A 15,657-nucleotide genomic window follows, 5' to 3' on the forward strand; every position below is an offset into this window, starting at 1 on the left:
GTTTATCAACATTTACTGTCTATTTATATGTTAATAAAACATGTAGAAATAATTCTGTAGGATGATATTTTTTAGGAGCTTGATTAATATTTCTAAAATTAGTAAGCAGCTCTTGAGAGCTATAATTTACTACCATTGACACCCACCTATCTCTTCTGCAGCCCTAAATGATATGGCTCATTACTTACAAGACTGAGCATTGGTGGTGTTGTGGTAGTAACTCCAATGTTAGGTTTTAGTACTTCTGTACAATAAGTCTGTCTTCTCCAATTAATTAATTCAAATTCTGACTTCACATCCAAACAATCTTTATTACAAGGATTGGTCCTAAATAAAGGTTAAGATCAAGCAGACACGTGTTGAAAATACTGGAACAAGTAGTGAGAAAAAATAGCAGAGTACATGTAGTTGTGCAAGTAAATAAAGAAATTCTTTGTTATTTTTGGCAAGAGGTGGAGAAGCATGTGATGTCCAGTTGTAGCTGTAGCCAAGGATTTATCTTGGGGCTAAATACTTTATAGGCAAACAGTAATTCCTTTTTCGCCCCACATCAGCTGAACACTATTTTGGGTCAAGAATGCTGTTTGCAGAAGTTGACCAGTCCTACAACCAACCACTAATATTTAAGTGATGCATAATATTAGGGACATGTTGTTACTGAGGGTGTATCCTGTTATTTTATGAAGAGTTGAGCAAGGCAAAATGCTTGAAGTGTAATACTGGATGCAAACTGGTCAATACATTTGCTCTGTCCTGTTACCTCTATAGTTAGTAGTGTCTCTGATGGGCTCAGGCTAACGTGGAAAGCGAAGGATGTCTCAGACCAGATCTGGAAGGTTGGTGCTTCACAGTTATTTTGAGGGCTGGCTGGGGAAGTCTCTTCTTCTTATAAGGCACGAGCACTCATTTAAATGAATTGGGAGTTCACATGTTCATTCTCACCTGGTCATCGTCTAAGCTCCAGGTCTTGAGAGTCAGGCCTTTCCCCTGGCACCAGTTTCCTCACCGCTATGTACGTTATGTATCCGAATAGTGTTATGGGAGTTGGCAGCTAACAAGGTGGGAAGAAGAGCTCACCGCGCGGGGTGTGGTGATTGGGATGGCCAGCACTGGAGGACTATTGGGGGTTTTACAGGTGCTCGCCGGAGAGCCCCCGCAAAGCATGAGGTTGCCTTCCTCCGGGTAGTGACAGACCGGGGCCAGCAGAGAGGAGAGTTCGCGGTAGGAGCATCTCAAGTTATCCTCCCAGGGCTTCCTGGGGGGACCGTCAGCTGGCGCTGAGGAGGCTCCGCCGCTGAGCTGCTGCCAGGGGCGGTGATGGCCACACAGCTGCCTCGGCCGGTCAGTGCGGGAGGGCAGGAGAAGCGCCCGGCGTTACTCCCCGTGGACGGGGCCGGGCGCGGAGCGCGGTCCGAGCGCTGCCGGCGGGCTCGGGCGGCGGCGGCGGCTGCGGCGCGCGGCGGGTCCGGGCGGGGGCGCTGCCGCCGGGCCGGGCGGAGCGAGCGGGCGGCGGGAGCGCCCCGCAGGCTGCGCCCCGCGGGCTGGGCGGGGGCCGGGGCGCGCCGGAGCGGGGCTCGGCCGGCGCCCCCTCCGCAGTGCTCGGCGGGGCCGCGGCCCGCCGCTCCGGGGCGATGGGCGGCGGCGGGCGCCGCTAGGCCGCCGCGGGCAGGGCGGAGGCGGGAGGAGGCGGAGGCGGAGGAGGCGGCGGCCGGGGGCGGGTTGGGTCCCTCCCTGGGAAGATGAGGCGGAGGCCCGGTCTGTCGAGCGGGCTGAGCTGGGGCTCTTTCCTCGCAGCCGCCAGGACAAGATGGCAGCAGCCGAGGCGGCGGCGGCAGCAACAGCGGGAGCGGCGGGGCTGAGCGGCTGAGCCCGGCCGGAGCGGCCCTTCCCCGGAGCGCTCCCGGACATGCCCAGGGCGGCGGCGGCAGCTCCAGCGCGGACGCCAGCGCGGCCCGACCCGTGAAGGTGAGCGGCCGGCGGCGAGCGGGGCCGGCCCCGGCAGGCGGAAAGCGGCGCTGCCTCCGCCGGCGGCGTTCGCAGCCTGTCCGCGGGGGGCTCCGGCGCAGACCCGACCCCCCTGCCCGATGCCCGGCGGCAGCGCCGCCGGCCTGGCCGAGCGCGGCGGCGGGGAGAGGGCAGCGCCGCTTCCCCTTCCCGCTGCCCTCGACGGCGCTCGCCCCGCCGCGTCCCCGAAGTTTCCCGTTCCTCGGTGCGGCGAGGCGCCCACCCTGAGCCGCCCCGGGTGCCGGGCGAGGCCGCCGCCGCCGCCCGGCGGGGGAGGCGTGGCCGCCCCTCGCCCCTTCCCGGCGGCGGCGGCGCTGCCCCGCTCCCCTCCGGGCGCGCCGCCTCCTCCTGCGCCTTGTATGGAGCGCCGGGGCCGCCCGGGCGGCGGGGGGTCCCGGGGTGGCGCCCGGGCGCGGCCGCGGCTCCGCCCTCTCCGGGTCCTGCTCGGCCGCCGCCGCCGCGGTGGCTCCTGGCAGTCCCGGCGGGACGCGACCCTCGCCCCCTGACCCCCGAGGAGAGACCCGCGGGACCCGCGCTGGGGGGAAGCTGGGGCGGCAAATGGTGCCGAGGGCCGGTATCACTAACAGCAACTGGAAAGGAAGTGGACGCTTTAAAATTTGGTCAGTTCCCAAGAACGAGCTCTGTAAAAACAGAGGGGTTTATTTGCTGGAGGCTTTACCGTAATGGTTGCGGCAGGGTTTGTGCGGGGTTTGTTCTGGATTCGTCGCGGTATCAATTGTAAAGCTGGCAGGTGCGTTTACGTGTGTTTAACGCTGTAAGAAATAGTGATGAGTTTGTAAAAATTGTTTTGATTTACATTAAGTCCTCAATCGTTACTGCTGTGTGCTTACACGCATATAAAGGGCTTTCTTTTGAGGCTATACTTTTGTTACTAACTGTTGCATCTGACTTAAAATGTCAGAAACTGTGATTGTTTCCGTTTTTGTTAACTTAGTTTTTGGGACTCTAAGGCTTGACTTCCCAGAAATTATGTGGCGCCCTGATGTTTTTACATCTTCCTACTTGTGTATCACCTTGTTTATTTCAGTTAGTTTAGTGTCTTTAAATTGTGCGAAAATATGTTATTATGCGAGACAATTACATTACGTAAAGCTGCAGTTGTTGATAACAACGCATGTTTCTGGGAATTTTTTCTGCCCGATATTACCTCCCATTACATCATTTGCAAGAAGTTTAGGCTCTGATTCATGTCACACCAAGTAGGAAAGCTCAGATGGACTGTGAGGGCTTACTTTCTTGACATAATAATTCCACAACAGAGTTAATTTGCTAGTGCTTTCTATAAACTAAGTTTAAAATACACACAGTAATTGTCTAATAAGCGTGGCAGCCAGCAGAGAGATTAATTAAGCACCTGGAAAATAGGTCAATACTGTATTACGAAGTGACATGGTGAGATGGCAAATAAATAGAGCAAAGTGTTAACGTGGACTCACCGGGGGAAAACTGATCCCGATGGAGCGGCGGTGCCGGCTTTATCTGCGCTGCCGCGGACCTTTTATGGTAGCGCGCAGTGAGGGGGTGTTCGCAGCCCTGCAAAACAGGGCTTGGACTTTTCCCTCCCTGCTCTTGTTCCTGGGGGCTTCTCTTGTAGTTGCTTGCTCAGGGTGTGGCGCTGCTTGTGCTCGTAAATTATTTTTTCATAGATAAATTTTGCTGGGTGTTCTAGTACAGAATGCGGTGGTGGTGGTGTGTGGCTCTCCGGGCTGTGGGACGGTTTGTAATTGGACGGATTCCATGAGCTGGAATAAAGTTTCATTGAAAAATTGCTCGGGAAGCTACCCCTGCCCTGGGGTCTCTGCGGCACTTGTGATTTTTCTTTGTTTCAGGTTTTTTTGGTGTTTGCATGTTTCCTCCCTCCTCTTTCAAACAGCTACCTACAGAAACAGGGAAATGAGACCGGCTCCTGCATAACAAGATAGCAGAGACAAAGACAGGGTGTGGGGAGGAAGAGTGAGCTTGCAACTCATCTTACAGAACTAACTGATAAAAATACTAGAATTTGCATGTGCTGCTTTTCTCGTTGTGTCCTCCAATTTGTAGCGGTTGCTTCAAAACAAATGTTGTTTTGGAGGTGATTTTTCCAAAAGCATCTGTTGGATTGATCGTGTCTGTTAAAGGGGATGGGAGGCTGAACAGCACTTCCAGAGGCAGAGGGTTGGTTAGCTCTCCAGCCCCTGGGTGGAACAGAATTAACTGTCCTTAATTCTTGTGAAAACCCCAATCCAAACGTGTAGGAATGTCAGGCTGTGTTTTTCCAAGCTGCCGTATTTAGGTGTATATACACCTCTTTGTACTATTTCAAGGGATTGCACACTTCCTGTTTTTAGAATAGTTTTCTTTTTACCTCTATAGGTTCTCTTTCTTGTATTTTCTCTTTTGCCAGTGTGCTGATCATGGCAACAAAGGCCCTTTTGACAAAGCAGTGGGTTTTGAAACGGGAATTTTGTAGTTGGCTTTCTTGTATGTGGTGGGGAGAAGGGCAGCACTGGTAACGGGAACAACACTGTCATTTGAGGCCGAACGTGTATTTTGGAGGGATGTTAAATACAGGAGGAGAAACTGCTTTTAGTGGACCTAAATTTTGCTGTTGCAGTGTGAGGTGTCGTGGCATATGAGTGCCGTGCACGTATACAGAACAGTTGCTGTAGGCAGTGTCACTTTCTGCACAGAACTTTGGGGAATAAAGCAGAGGACAGCGAGGCCTTCTTACATTTTTTTATTAGATCAGCCTTGGCTTTTCTGAATATATATAACGATTTCATCTGATCTGCAGAAGCATTACAGCTGAATTAAACTGCTCTGACTGACAGAAGTGTGAGTTGGGTAGAGCAGGCCTGATAATCACCTGGTGATCCTTGGCCGAGGGAAGAAGAAATGTGGAAGTAGGACGGTGGTGCTACCAACATCCCTCTGTCACGAGTTTGCTGTTGAATTTTGTCAAATAGAATCTACCTTTCAGACCTCAAAAAAAGCTTGTTTGTAGCATTTTGTGTTTTCCGAGTTCCTAAGTCACTGAAACATTCTATTTCTTGAGATGCCTTCACTGACAATCAGAGGTGGAGTGGAAAATGATGTATTACTTTTAATAGATCTTGAAAGAAGAGCTCGTTATTTTGGATAGGTATAGGATGGCTCTTGAGGTATCTGAAACTGTATTTCAGAGCCCTGCCTGTGCTAAGCAGAGCACCAAACACGGGGAAAGGAGCAAGGATGAGCACTGAGCATGTTAGAGATGGCTGCTGTGTGCGCAGTGCACCTGAAACGACCACGTAACTCTATTTAAAGCAGCCTAAAATAACTAGTGCTATGATATGGGTTAGTAATGGGTTACCTTTTCTGACTTCCACAGGCAGTGAACACCCTCTGTTTAACCTGAAATAACCTATAATGAAGGATAAAGCCTGGAAAATCCTGTTACCTGGTCTTGGCTTCCCCCACCTCCCTTTATAGACTGTTTTAATTTAGAGCCTCTACCTTTTTACACAATTTTACAGAAATTGTAGCTTCGTTTTTCTTCAGAGTCACTGAGTATTGAATGACAGGGGAACAACATGTAATTGAGAAAACGGATTTTAGTTGGTGACTATATTTGATAATGCAGTATTTCCTGCAGGGTAGGTCCTCCCTCCCTGTTCTTCAGTTGTTTTATTTCAATATAGTGAATGTCGAAAAAGATGGTAGGAGTTGGTGAGAGTCTTGGTTTTAGATGCACTTTGGGGATAATCTTTGTAAAGTTCTGTAGTATTTTTTTCATGTATTTTCATTTTTTTCATTTCATATCACTTTTTTTTCCATATAGTGTCCTGGTACTCTGCTTCATTTTTGAGAGTGAGTAACTTCCTGACAAAAGGGAGATAATCTCTGGTATAGCAATTGTGCTTGGAAAAGGAAGAAGAGCTGAATAACTGAACTGTTTTTTAAGCAAGTTGACTCAAGTAGTTTAGTTCTGGCTTTTTTTTCTTATGCTGTGACTTGGAGTCAGTGTGTAATTTCAAAATACTTCTCCCTATGTTATTAACTTCATATATTTTTTAGTTCCAGCACTATGTAAACTTTTTGGACAGTCTTTTTTACATTATGTTTTCAGAAAAAGATTAGAAAATTATTCCTTTTTGTAAGTAAGAAGTATAATCCCTTTCCCCCCTTTTCTCCAGCTCTCTTATGCTCTAGTATTTGGGTATAACAGGAAAATGCTAAGTTTGAGTTCCAAAAGAGACCAATAAAATAAGATGCAGTCAAACATCCAAAGACAGCAGGCATAAGAAATATTTTCCTATCTTTGAGTATGATCAAAGTTACAGCAATTCCCAATATTAAAAAAGTAGCTGGATTCTTATGTACAGAGAACTCTTCTTGTGTGTTAGGAAGGGCACTCCCATCAAAAAAACTGTCTTTAAAATCAGTAGTCTTAAACTCATGCTTTCCATTCTTGCTAAGATAATGTAACAGTTCTAGAAAACTTTTCAGTGCTTTTTAAAGCATGTTACAAGTTAAGTACAAATAACGTTTCTAATGTAAAAAATCAGCTATTGTCAAATGAAAGTCTGCTTTTATTTGTATGAACATTACTTGCTGGATACATATGGCACTGTAGTAAGCACCCATTTAGAGTAAGTGGTGGAAAACTTAGGAGCAAGAAAGCTCAGTGCTGATACCTGTGCAGAGTCCCATAACCATCCTCGTTCAAAGGGGAGGATTTGGAGATGATTGGAGATGCCCACGGCTGCTTTTCCAGGCCTGTTGGAAACCACTCTCTGTAATCCACTGATGTGAGTGTGTCATGCTCTCCTCTGTTCTGGAAGCTGTGCTGCTCTGGGTTACCACGCTCTGCTGTCCTGCAGCTGTTCTTTGTGTGACCAGGACACTAAACTCCCAAGGAACTTAAATTGCTGGGTGAGGCAAGATTTTTTATCTCGAAGCTTGGCTTGGCTGTTAGCGTGCCTTGGGGCAAGCAGCCACCAGTACCAGAGAAAACCTGCTTTGGGTTATTTTAGGGGTTTTGCTTTAGTTTTACTTGACTCTCGGTTGTGAACTGTGGGATGGAAGTGGATCTTCTCGCCTCGTGCTGACGTCATCTTGCAGTGGTGAAGTAAGATGGCAAAACTGGTCCCTGGGCAGGAAAAAGTGCCAGGAGAGCAACTTCAGCTGGGATTGCAATAACTGGTGCAGCTGTGCTTTGTGTGGGGCTGGAGTGTCCTCATTGCAAAGATGTTTGCTGCTTTTATTAGCGTGACCAGATCCCTCCAGGCCTGCTCCCTGGGGTCTCTGGATGTCAACTGACATCTGAACCTCTCCCTGTTCCTGCTGGAATAGACTGAGACAAGTCCTGCAGAGAGGAGCTAGTGCAGGCTCAAGGGCTGGATGAGGAAGTTCACCTATAAAGGCAAAAATGCAGAGAGAAAACTACTTCAATACTGTTAATCATTAGAAAGTTTATAAGGGAGGAAAAGAAACTTTTCTTACTGGTGATCTAAGCTCCCTTTGGAAGACAAGAATAACCACTAGTATCAGGTATCCATAAAAAAATATCTAGATACACAATTTTATCTAAAGTTTTATTAATTTATTTTTGCAAAAGTAATTTACTTTTTCTTTCATAGATAGAATAAGCATTTCTTCTCTTGTGTTTCCAGCATCTCAACATGTTTACTACTTTGTTTTGGTCCTCTGTCAGCATTTAAAAAGAAAATGCTATGTTAACTTTTACCAAATTCCACTAGTTTAAGTAAAATATATTAACTTTTCCCCTCTTTCCTATGGTGCAGGTTTTGTCTGTGTTGGCACAATTGGTGGAACTTCACACAATTTTCAGGAGGCTTTTTAGTTGTTTCATGTAAGATGCCTTTCTGCCTTTTGGACTGAAGCTGTTAATGTGCATCACTGTCTTGTAAACATCTTCCTTCCTGTGTTTTCCTAGAAACTTTGGTCATCTGCTACTTCTTACACCTTTCCTTTCAATTCTTACCTTTTTTTTTTTTTTTAACTATTGGACTTGGTTGCTTGTCTATAGTCTGTGTGTTCCAGTTGAGAAGTTTTTTCCACAGCTTCTTTTTGAAGATTTATAGGAATTGTATAGGGGTAGAAGAGGTCCTCAAATATCTTTATTTTTCAGCATTTGAGTCTGTTAAATACAGGAATTTTGGTGTTTGAGATCTTGTGAAGCCCTTCAGAAGGAACCAGATTTGTTCCTAGGAGGAGAAAAAAGCTCTTTGTCTCCTCTTTCCTTTTAATACCAACTTATTTTGTGATTCATGAAATTAGTTGGTATTCAGTGTAATAGGAGTGGATTGCTTTCATGAGATGCTAAAGGGTGATTTTAATAACTCTTCTTTATGGCTTTTGTAGTGGTGCTGTGGGCTGGCTTCTTCCTTTGGCCTGTGTCAACTCTGAGCCCAGCAAGAGGATGTGCTGGGAAGTTTTCCCAAGAAATTCTTTAGGACCTCTTTGTGACAAATGCTGTTTGAGACTAAAGGTGTTTTTAAAACTCTGTCGCAGAGATGTCTAAACATTCTTTTGAAGATTAAAACAAGAGTGGCTGTTAAAAGTTTATTTATGCTACAAGTGGAAAGATTATTAAACATGGAAGGGAATACAACAGAGAAAAAATGTGTGCACATTTATCAATACTATTATGGCCCCCAGGTAGTGGGTCATATGCTGCATGTGATCATGCCTTTCTTTTTGTATGCCTTCTGTGTAATTAAATCAGTAAGTTTCTTTGCATAGGGGAGAGGGAGAAATTTCTTGCCCTGGTGTAGCTTTGGGGAACATTATAATATGGGTTATTATAGTTATTGGTTCATTAGGAAGCAGAAGGCTGATCCTTCTGTGAGAGACCCTGATGCCCTGATGCTTACCTGTAGGAAACACTGCTTCCTCCACATCCTTAGAAAGCTGAAAGGAGTGGTAAACACCTTTTCCCTCTGTTTTTTCTTTGCTGTTCTACATATGCCATGTCCAATTTATGCAGCTGTTTTCGGCAAGCGACCAATTCTATTTTCATGATGATGTTGCTTACAAGGAAAGAAAAACACCTGTTGTATAAAAGCAGAATATTCAAACCACTTTTAAATAAGGAATTTTTATTATGGGAAAAATACTGGGACTTCACAGAGGTTTTTTTCTGTGTATGTATAAAAAGACCTTTCAAACATGTGCTTACTGTGTGTACATGTTTACCTCAGTCTGTGTGTGTTTGAAAGTTGTTACTGGATGTAGCTGGGGCAACTGACCTGAAAACTGCAGCAGAAAAAGATCAATCAAGATAAGTGTATTGGATTAGATGCCTTAATTATTTTACAGTTAAGTCAGTTTTAAAACAAATAAAGGTTTAAGTTCTTATTTACTCTGACATTTTTGTTGCAGAGGAAGTTGAATATTCTCTAGGTGTGCTGTCTTGTCACCTCAGTAGCCACTTGATAGTGACATTCTTGTTGGTCCTCTTGGAAGAGGGGCTGATTTTTCCATGTATTTGGGGAAAGTTTTAACTCAAATATTACTTACTGCCAGGTGGTTCTCAATGTAGGAATCAGCTTTATTCACCTTCTTGGTACAGAAGAGCCTGATTTGCAAATTTTTGCATTGCATGTCAGACTCAGTGAGCTTGACAGGTTATTTGTGTGTGTGCTGCTGCAGAGTTAATGTGCAGGTCCTGTGGGGAGAACGGGAATTTTGTGTTGGTGTATTGTTTTGTAGGTGGTTTTTTATGTTTTTTTTTGTTGTGTTTTTTTTTTTTTTTGGTGTTTTTTTTTTTTTTGGTCTAGGTGGAAATTTTTTATAGTGAGAGGAAAAAAGATAATTTTGGATTAATTTCTTCCACTTTGAGTAGTTTAGAGGACTTGATAATCTCTTTGTATGTCGGACCCCTTCATGTTTGTGCAGATGTGCTGGCATGCCAGACATTCTATAAAGTGGCAACGAAGATAACAGCCATCTAGATTTATATTCTTACAGGAGCTGCATTTGGTATTGTCTGGAGCTATTCTAAAATGAAACTTCTAAATAAATTGCTTAGCTGGGTTGGTCCATTTCTAGTTCTAACAAAAGGCCAGCATTCTGAAGAATGCTAAGTTAAGCAATTTGAATAAAAAATAAAATGAGTGGAAGTAAGAAAGGGCTAAGAAGGAATTTTTTGTTTTAAATACAGTGGCATTTGAACACGTAATATACCATCAGGCAGTTTGAGCTAATTTCCTCTATGAAATTTTATTTTGCTTGAGGGAAGGTGGCAAAATCTTTTGGAAATACAGCCATGGAAAAAGTCTGGCTTTGTGTCGTGCCTCTCTACTTGCCCTGGTCCCTCCTGTTGCACTGAAGAGTGACAGACAGTCGCAGTAGTTTGAACAGATCCTTCAGCACTACTGTCGTGCAGAAGGTGTGGGCTCTCCAAAACCCCACTGTTAAGGACTTTTATTTGAGTGTGCCTTCTGTTTTCAGGTTCAAAAAGAATTAGTCTTCTAAAAGAAGAGATTAGGCTGGCAAAGCCCTGGCTGGTTGAAATGTGCTGTTTATGTTGATGGTGGCACATTCTGATTTGGAGGGCATGTTCTCACTGGGGCTGGTGGCCAATGCTGCCCTGCCTGTACTTGCTTTCCAGTTGCACAACAGCAGCTTGCCCAGAAGAAAAAGAAACGCTTCGAGCATTGTTTCATTTATCTTTTCAGCTATGATTGCAGTCGTATTGGTATCACAAGATTTGGCTTTTGATATTCGTGGAAAATATGAATAAAGCAATTGTGTTCTTGAGCACTGCTACTGGTGCTATGGCAGCGTTGAGTCATAGCAGTTCACTCTGATATTTTATGTAAAATATGTTTGTGCTCAGTGTATGGCATCAGTTCTGTTTCCAAGTATCGAGACAATGGTGCAATTGAGACTGGTTTGTATCACACTTAAACGAACTGATATTTTCAGTTTCTGATATCAGCATGACACTGGTGGTGTCTGATTAAAAATATCTCCACTGCTGCACAGACCTAAGTCAGCCCTGTAACATTTTTTTTCGGTGGTTAGTAACTAAGTTTTACAACTGCAGAATTGGATCATTGTATCATTTGCTTCCCACTGAAACTCTCCCAAGCTTGGAAGCAACCTTTGGCGTTTCAGCCTCGACCTGTGCCGCTGACCTGTGCAGGACTGAGGTTTCATGTTGTGCAAAGGCTGTGTTGGTTCAGCTGAATTCTCTTGGTGTGTGATGGGCCAAAATCCCTGAGCTCTGAAATATGTGTTGTAATCAAGAATGGTAATGACTTCTTTTGTCATGAAACTGCGTCTCTGGTTGCTTCCCCCAAACTGGGTGTTGGCTTCCTTGGTGAGGTACCATCAACTGCCTCTGCATTTCCCGGTTCTCTGTGGTGGAGTGTGTGTGTGCCTGTGCAGTTTGTGTCCAGAATTGTCTCCGTGGTCATGTGAGGAAGTGATTTATATGGCATAAGTTACCTGAAACACCTCTGTGCAGTCTTCTTTGCTCTGCTCTCTCCCTTCTGTGGGTCACAGATCTGCTCACAGAGCTGCTTTTGAGGTGGCCAGGGGGTGGAACTCCTGGGGCTTGTATTTCTGGACACTTCACACTCTCTATGGATATGTTTTCTTTTATAAATTGCATGAAACCTCAATTGCCAGTGCTTTGTTATTAATTGTACAGCTGGAGTAAGGGAATTCCTCAGGGTGAACAGGTCACGGGGTATGAGAGTACTTGCATCAGTACAGCTTGTTCAGCTACATATCCAAAATAAACAATAACATAGAGGTGCTGCTACTACTGGTTGTAAATTTTCATCTGTGGGGAAAGAGAGGGCAACTAATTCGGCTTTGTATTTGCTAAATAGCTTGAGAAGTTGGGTGGCACCTAATATAAAAAGAGCAATTGTTTTACGTGGGAAAAATGAGAGTTTGTATCCTTGCAGTGTTTCCAAAGTGATGCATAACATAAACAAAACATTTCTTAAGTGCCACTGCTCAAATTGTGCATTTGCTGGAAGCCACTGAGCATTTAGAAAGCCTCCCTTGATGCCCAGCTGCACTGTGAGAAGGGTGTGAGAGTGTTGGAACTGGTTCTTGCCCATGGAGGCCAGAAAGCAGTTGGAAAGCAAGTTTTCTTGGGTTACAATTTAACTCTGTTATTAGGTGGCTGCCGCTGGCTGGGCTTTGCGTGCGGGTAATTTACACGCCAGGAACAACATGGTGATTGCACTGCTCGGGGCAGGTAGAAGGGGCTGTGTATTTTGCAGATGAGTTAAGGGAGCAGTGTGGCCATTTCTCCTGAGCTCCCCTGCAGTGGCCTTATTAACCAGTTACTTTGCCACACACCCCCTCACTCAGTCATGTGGAAATGTCACAGTAAAGTTAATTATTAATGGTGGTCAGGCCTGGAACAGCCTGTGCCTCTCAAGGTTGTCACAGTCTGCCAAATCGGTCATGTTCCTGAGTTTGCCTAGAACTGCCCAAGAAGGCTGGAGACATAATTTTGAGAAGTAAAGAGCATTGTCATGGTTAGGTGAACATTAGCAAGATGTTAACCAGAGGTGTCTCATTTTGCTGAGACACATCTGTGTGGCTTGCTGTTCAGTTTCTGTAGAGAGAAGCTTGGCCAGGGGGGACAAACTGTGAAGTATCTCCTGTTGACTGATACTACTTTGTGAAATTATATTTATTAATTTATTTAAAGGAATAAACAATGAATTTACTTAGTTGAAATATGTTTGCTTCATTACTTTGTTCATACTTTCTTCAGAAGCACAGAATTCACAGTCTTAACTCTGGTCAGAAATCACATATTTTTGTATAGTTTAATAAGCCAAGTTTTCCTAGTTCTCTCTGCTTCAAACCAAGAAGACTTATTCCTTTGCAGGAAGCCTATCTAGAGGTAGTTACAGCTGGTAGGTGTTTTGGGACAGTCTTTCTTTTGCACATTCCCTGCAGTATTCACTAGCAATGAGGTGGAATCAGCAACCTCCATATTGGAGAATACAAGCTGGAGAACTCCAGAGCCAAATTCACGTTGTGTGTATCACTGCCCAGGAGCAGTCACTGTGCCGCAGTCAAGTTGTTACACTTTCCTTGCACTTGGGGAGGGAGAAGAGGGCTTTAAAAATGTGTGGGGGAATGGACAACTTCTCTGAGGCTAAAACTGAAAGTCAACTGTGAAGTTACTCAAGTAACTGTGGTGCTGTCACTTGGGGATTGCACTTTTCAGTCCATCTTCTGATGGTTTTGTTTACTCTGCTTTGGTTTGCATCCTGGTGAGGTCTTGTAGTGCACACATTTGGTTTTTATTTTAAATTAAATTTAGCTGGAAGATGTGCACTGGCTGCGTATGAGTGTTCAGGCTCAAGCAACCTCCCTGAAATGAGCACAGAAGATTTTTCTTTCCTTTGGCACTGATTGCTTGGCTCTGCACATCGCTCTCTTATTCTGCTGCTGGGCTTGTTAATGTAGGTATAGTCTGACCAGCTTCAGTTTGTACTCAAAAGCTAGAACAGTCTCATTAAGAAGTATGTAGAAAGATGTATAAACTCAGTGAAATGTTTTGTGATGGGGAAAAGAAAGATCCACTCTCTGCTAGGTGAAAATGTGCTGTGTATTATTTTCTTTTGCTGGGAGTCCTGGTTTAAAAAAAGAAGGGCAACATAAAACCTACAACACAATAACTCTTTATTCTTTCAGGTGTAGCTTTTTAAAAGAAAAGGCTTCTCTACCCCATAAACAAATCAACCCAGTAAGAAAAACAGAACCAAAAACCCGAACCATCCCCAACCACAAAAACCCCACAACCCCAAACCAACAAACAGCCCCTTACCACACAGCAGTTATGTTATGGTGCTGTTATGGTAGTGGGTGTTGTGGTATTTTCGCTTTCCCTTCAAGGTTTGTTGTGCAGCTCTGCTGTCTGGGGACTTGTTTTTATCTGGGTGAGGGGAGAGCAGTTCTGTTTATAAGCCTAGCTTCTCAAAGCCAAGGCCTCCAGCAGTTGGTTGTATTGGATAGTTACATGTGTTCTGGTGGATTTCATGCATATATGTTGGGTAGAGTGTGGTTCTTTCTGAAATGCCTTCTGAGCACTGTGAATGTGTGGCAGAGGTCTTTAAGCAGTCTCAAATGTAGGATACTGCAGGGTTTTATGTGCCTGTTTCACAGGAACACCTTATTCACTGGTTATGTGAAGATACTGTAGCGTCTCCAAATGAGATTGGCATCTAGAAGTGTATGTTTAGAAAAAACCGAGCAAAATGGTGGGAGTAATGAGGAAATGTTTAGGGGAAGGTAAGAAGTAAGATGATTGTACTAATCCATTTTTATTTGCATGGAGTAAAATTTTATTTTATTAGTTCAGTCTGTCATGATTGTATCAAAGGTAGTTCTTCCAGGGTATGTTATCTCTTCTATTTAGTGCTCAATTTTCTTTTTTTCTTTTTTTTTTTAATTGCTAAAACTGTTCTTGTAATAACTCAGTACACACTTCTTATCTGCAAACAGAGCTGTTACTGTGGTTGGAGTTCAGGGTCGTGGAGTTAGGCCTGTAACAAACACACTAACCCCAAAAGATGATAGCCTAGTTTTTCTTATAGAACTGAAATTAATGTTAAAGAGAAAGCTGGGACTGTGTTCCTCCAGATCTTCTGGACTGGTTTGAACACCATGAGCTATGGAAAATTTGTTTTTGAATGCCAGTGGTCCCCACAAGCTCAAATGAGGATTTGAGTGGGCCTCTGGTCCTTCTGGTTCTCCCTCATACTGGACTGTTGTCCTGTCTTCCAAAAACATCCTTAATTGCAGTGTAGCTTTATCACTGCTTTTTCAAAGTAGTCATCATCATAATCTAGTGTTCTCAGCTTTGGTGACATGCTTATACAGGCAAATACCTTCTCCAGAAGTTAAATGGAGCAGGATTTTTGCTGTTAGGTCACGGCACATCTCAGGCAAATGGACCTGCTGGGGCTGCTGCAGCTTGGCCAGATTCTCACCTGTGGGCCAGGTGTCCCCACTCCCTCCTGCTTGGAAGTGCACTGGACCTGTTTCTGCCCAGGGGCTGCACGGTGTGGCTGTGCCTCTGGGCCTGCCCAGCATTTAGATTTGTCTGTGAGTCACAAAGATGATGCTGGGCATCTGAACCCTCCTGTCAGCAAACTGGGATAACACACTAGTGTGTCCTTGAGAAGTTTATTTGCTTTTGAAATGTAAATGTTTTTTGAGTTTGAATATTCTACTTGTTTCATGCACATGTATGTCAAAAAGCAAGGGGTTTGTGATGAAGAAGCAAGCAGAGTGTTTTCTAGTGAGAACCTTGAACCAAGCACTATTTTGATATTTTAGTGTCTTTGGCAGATGTGGTATTCCAGTCATCCCAGAACTGGAGGAATGGTAATGTGCTGATAGAAGGTTTGGCTTGGCCTGACCTATGCAGGTGCCACTGGAAGCTCCAGAGAGGCTTGGACATACTCTGGGCTGGTCAGTGAGGGCTGATTTTTTTATCTAAACAATATGATCTGTGTAAGTGATTTATTTATTATGATAGGAAAGGCAGTAAGATCTCATAGTCAGTAATAATGCTTATGTACCTTGTAATGGGGTAAGTTATTTAGGAGAGAAATCAAGAGCTTGGGGAATTTTTGGCTGTGTTTTGAGATTAAT

The 15,657-nt window shown here is 44.5% G+C and overlaps 1 protein-coding gene across 6 annotated transcripts in view; it reads left to right on the plus strand.

Annotated features, from left to right (window-relative positions):
- Positions 1-1,677: 1,677 nt before the first annotated feature.
- Positions 1,678-15,657, plus strand: part of HIPK3 (homeodomain interacting protein kinase 3) — a 68,373-nt gene continuing 54,393 nt past the window's right edge. For 3 of the 6 annotated variants that reach the window (XM_069016525.1, XM_069016528.1, XM_069016529.1), the window contains exon 1: positions 1,678-1,965. The gene's annotated coding sequence lies outside the window, so the exon portion shown is untranslated. Of the gene's footprint in view, positions 1,966-2,417; positions 2,625-2,646; positions 2,756-15,657 lie in introns of those variants that run through there. The other 3 variants (XM_069016531.1, XM_069016526.1, XM_069016527.1) reach the window with 3 other exon arrangements.

The sequence above is a fragment of the Aphelocoma coerulescens genome, chromosome 5 (genome assembly GCF_041296385.1).
Source record: "Aphelocoma coerulescens isolate FSJ_1873_10779 chromosome 5, UR_Acoe_1.0, whole genome shotgun sequence".
Taxonomy (NCBI): Eukaryota; Metazoa; Chordata; class Aves; order Passeriformes; family Corvidae; genus Aphelocoma; species Aphelocoma coerulescens.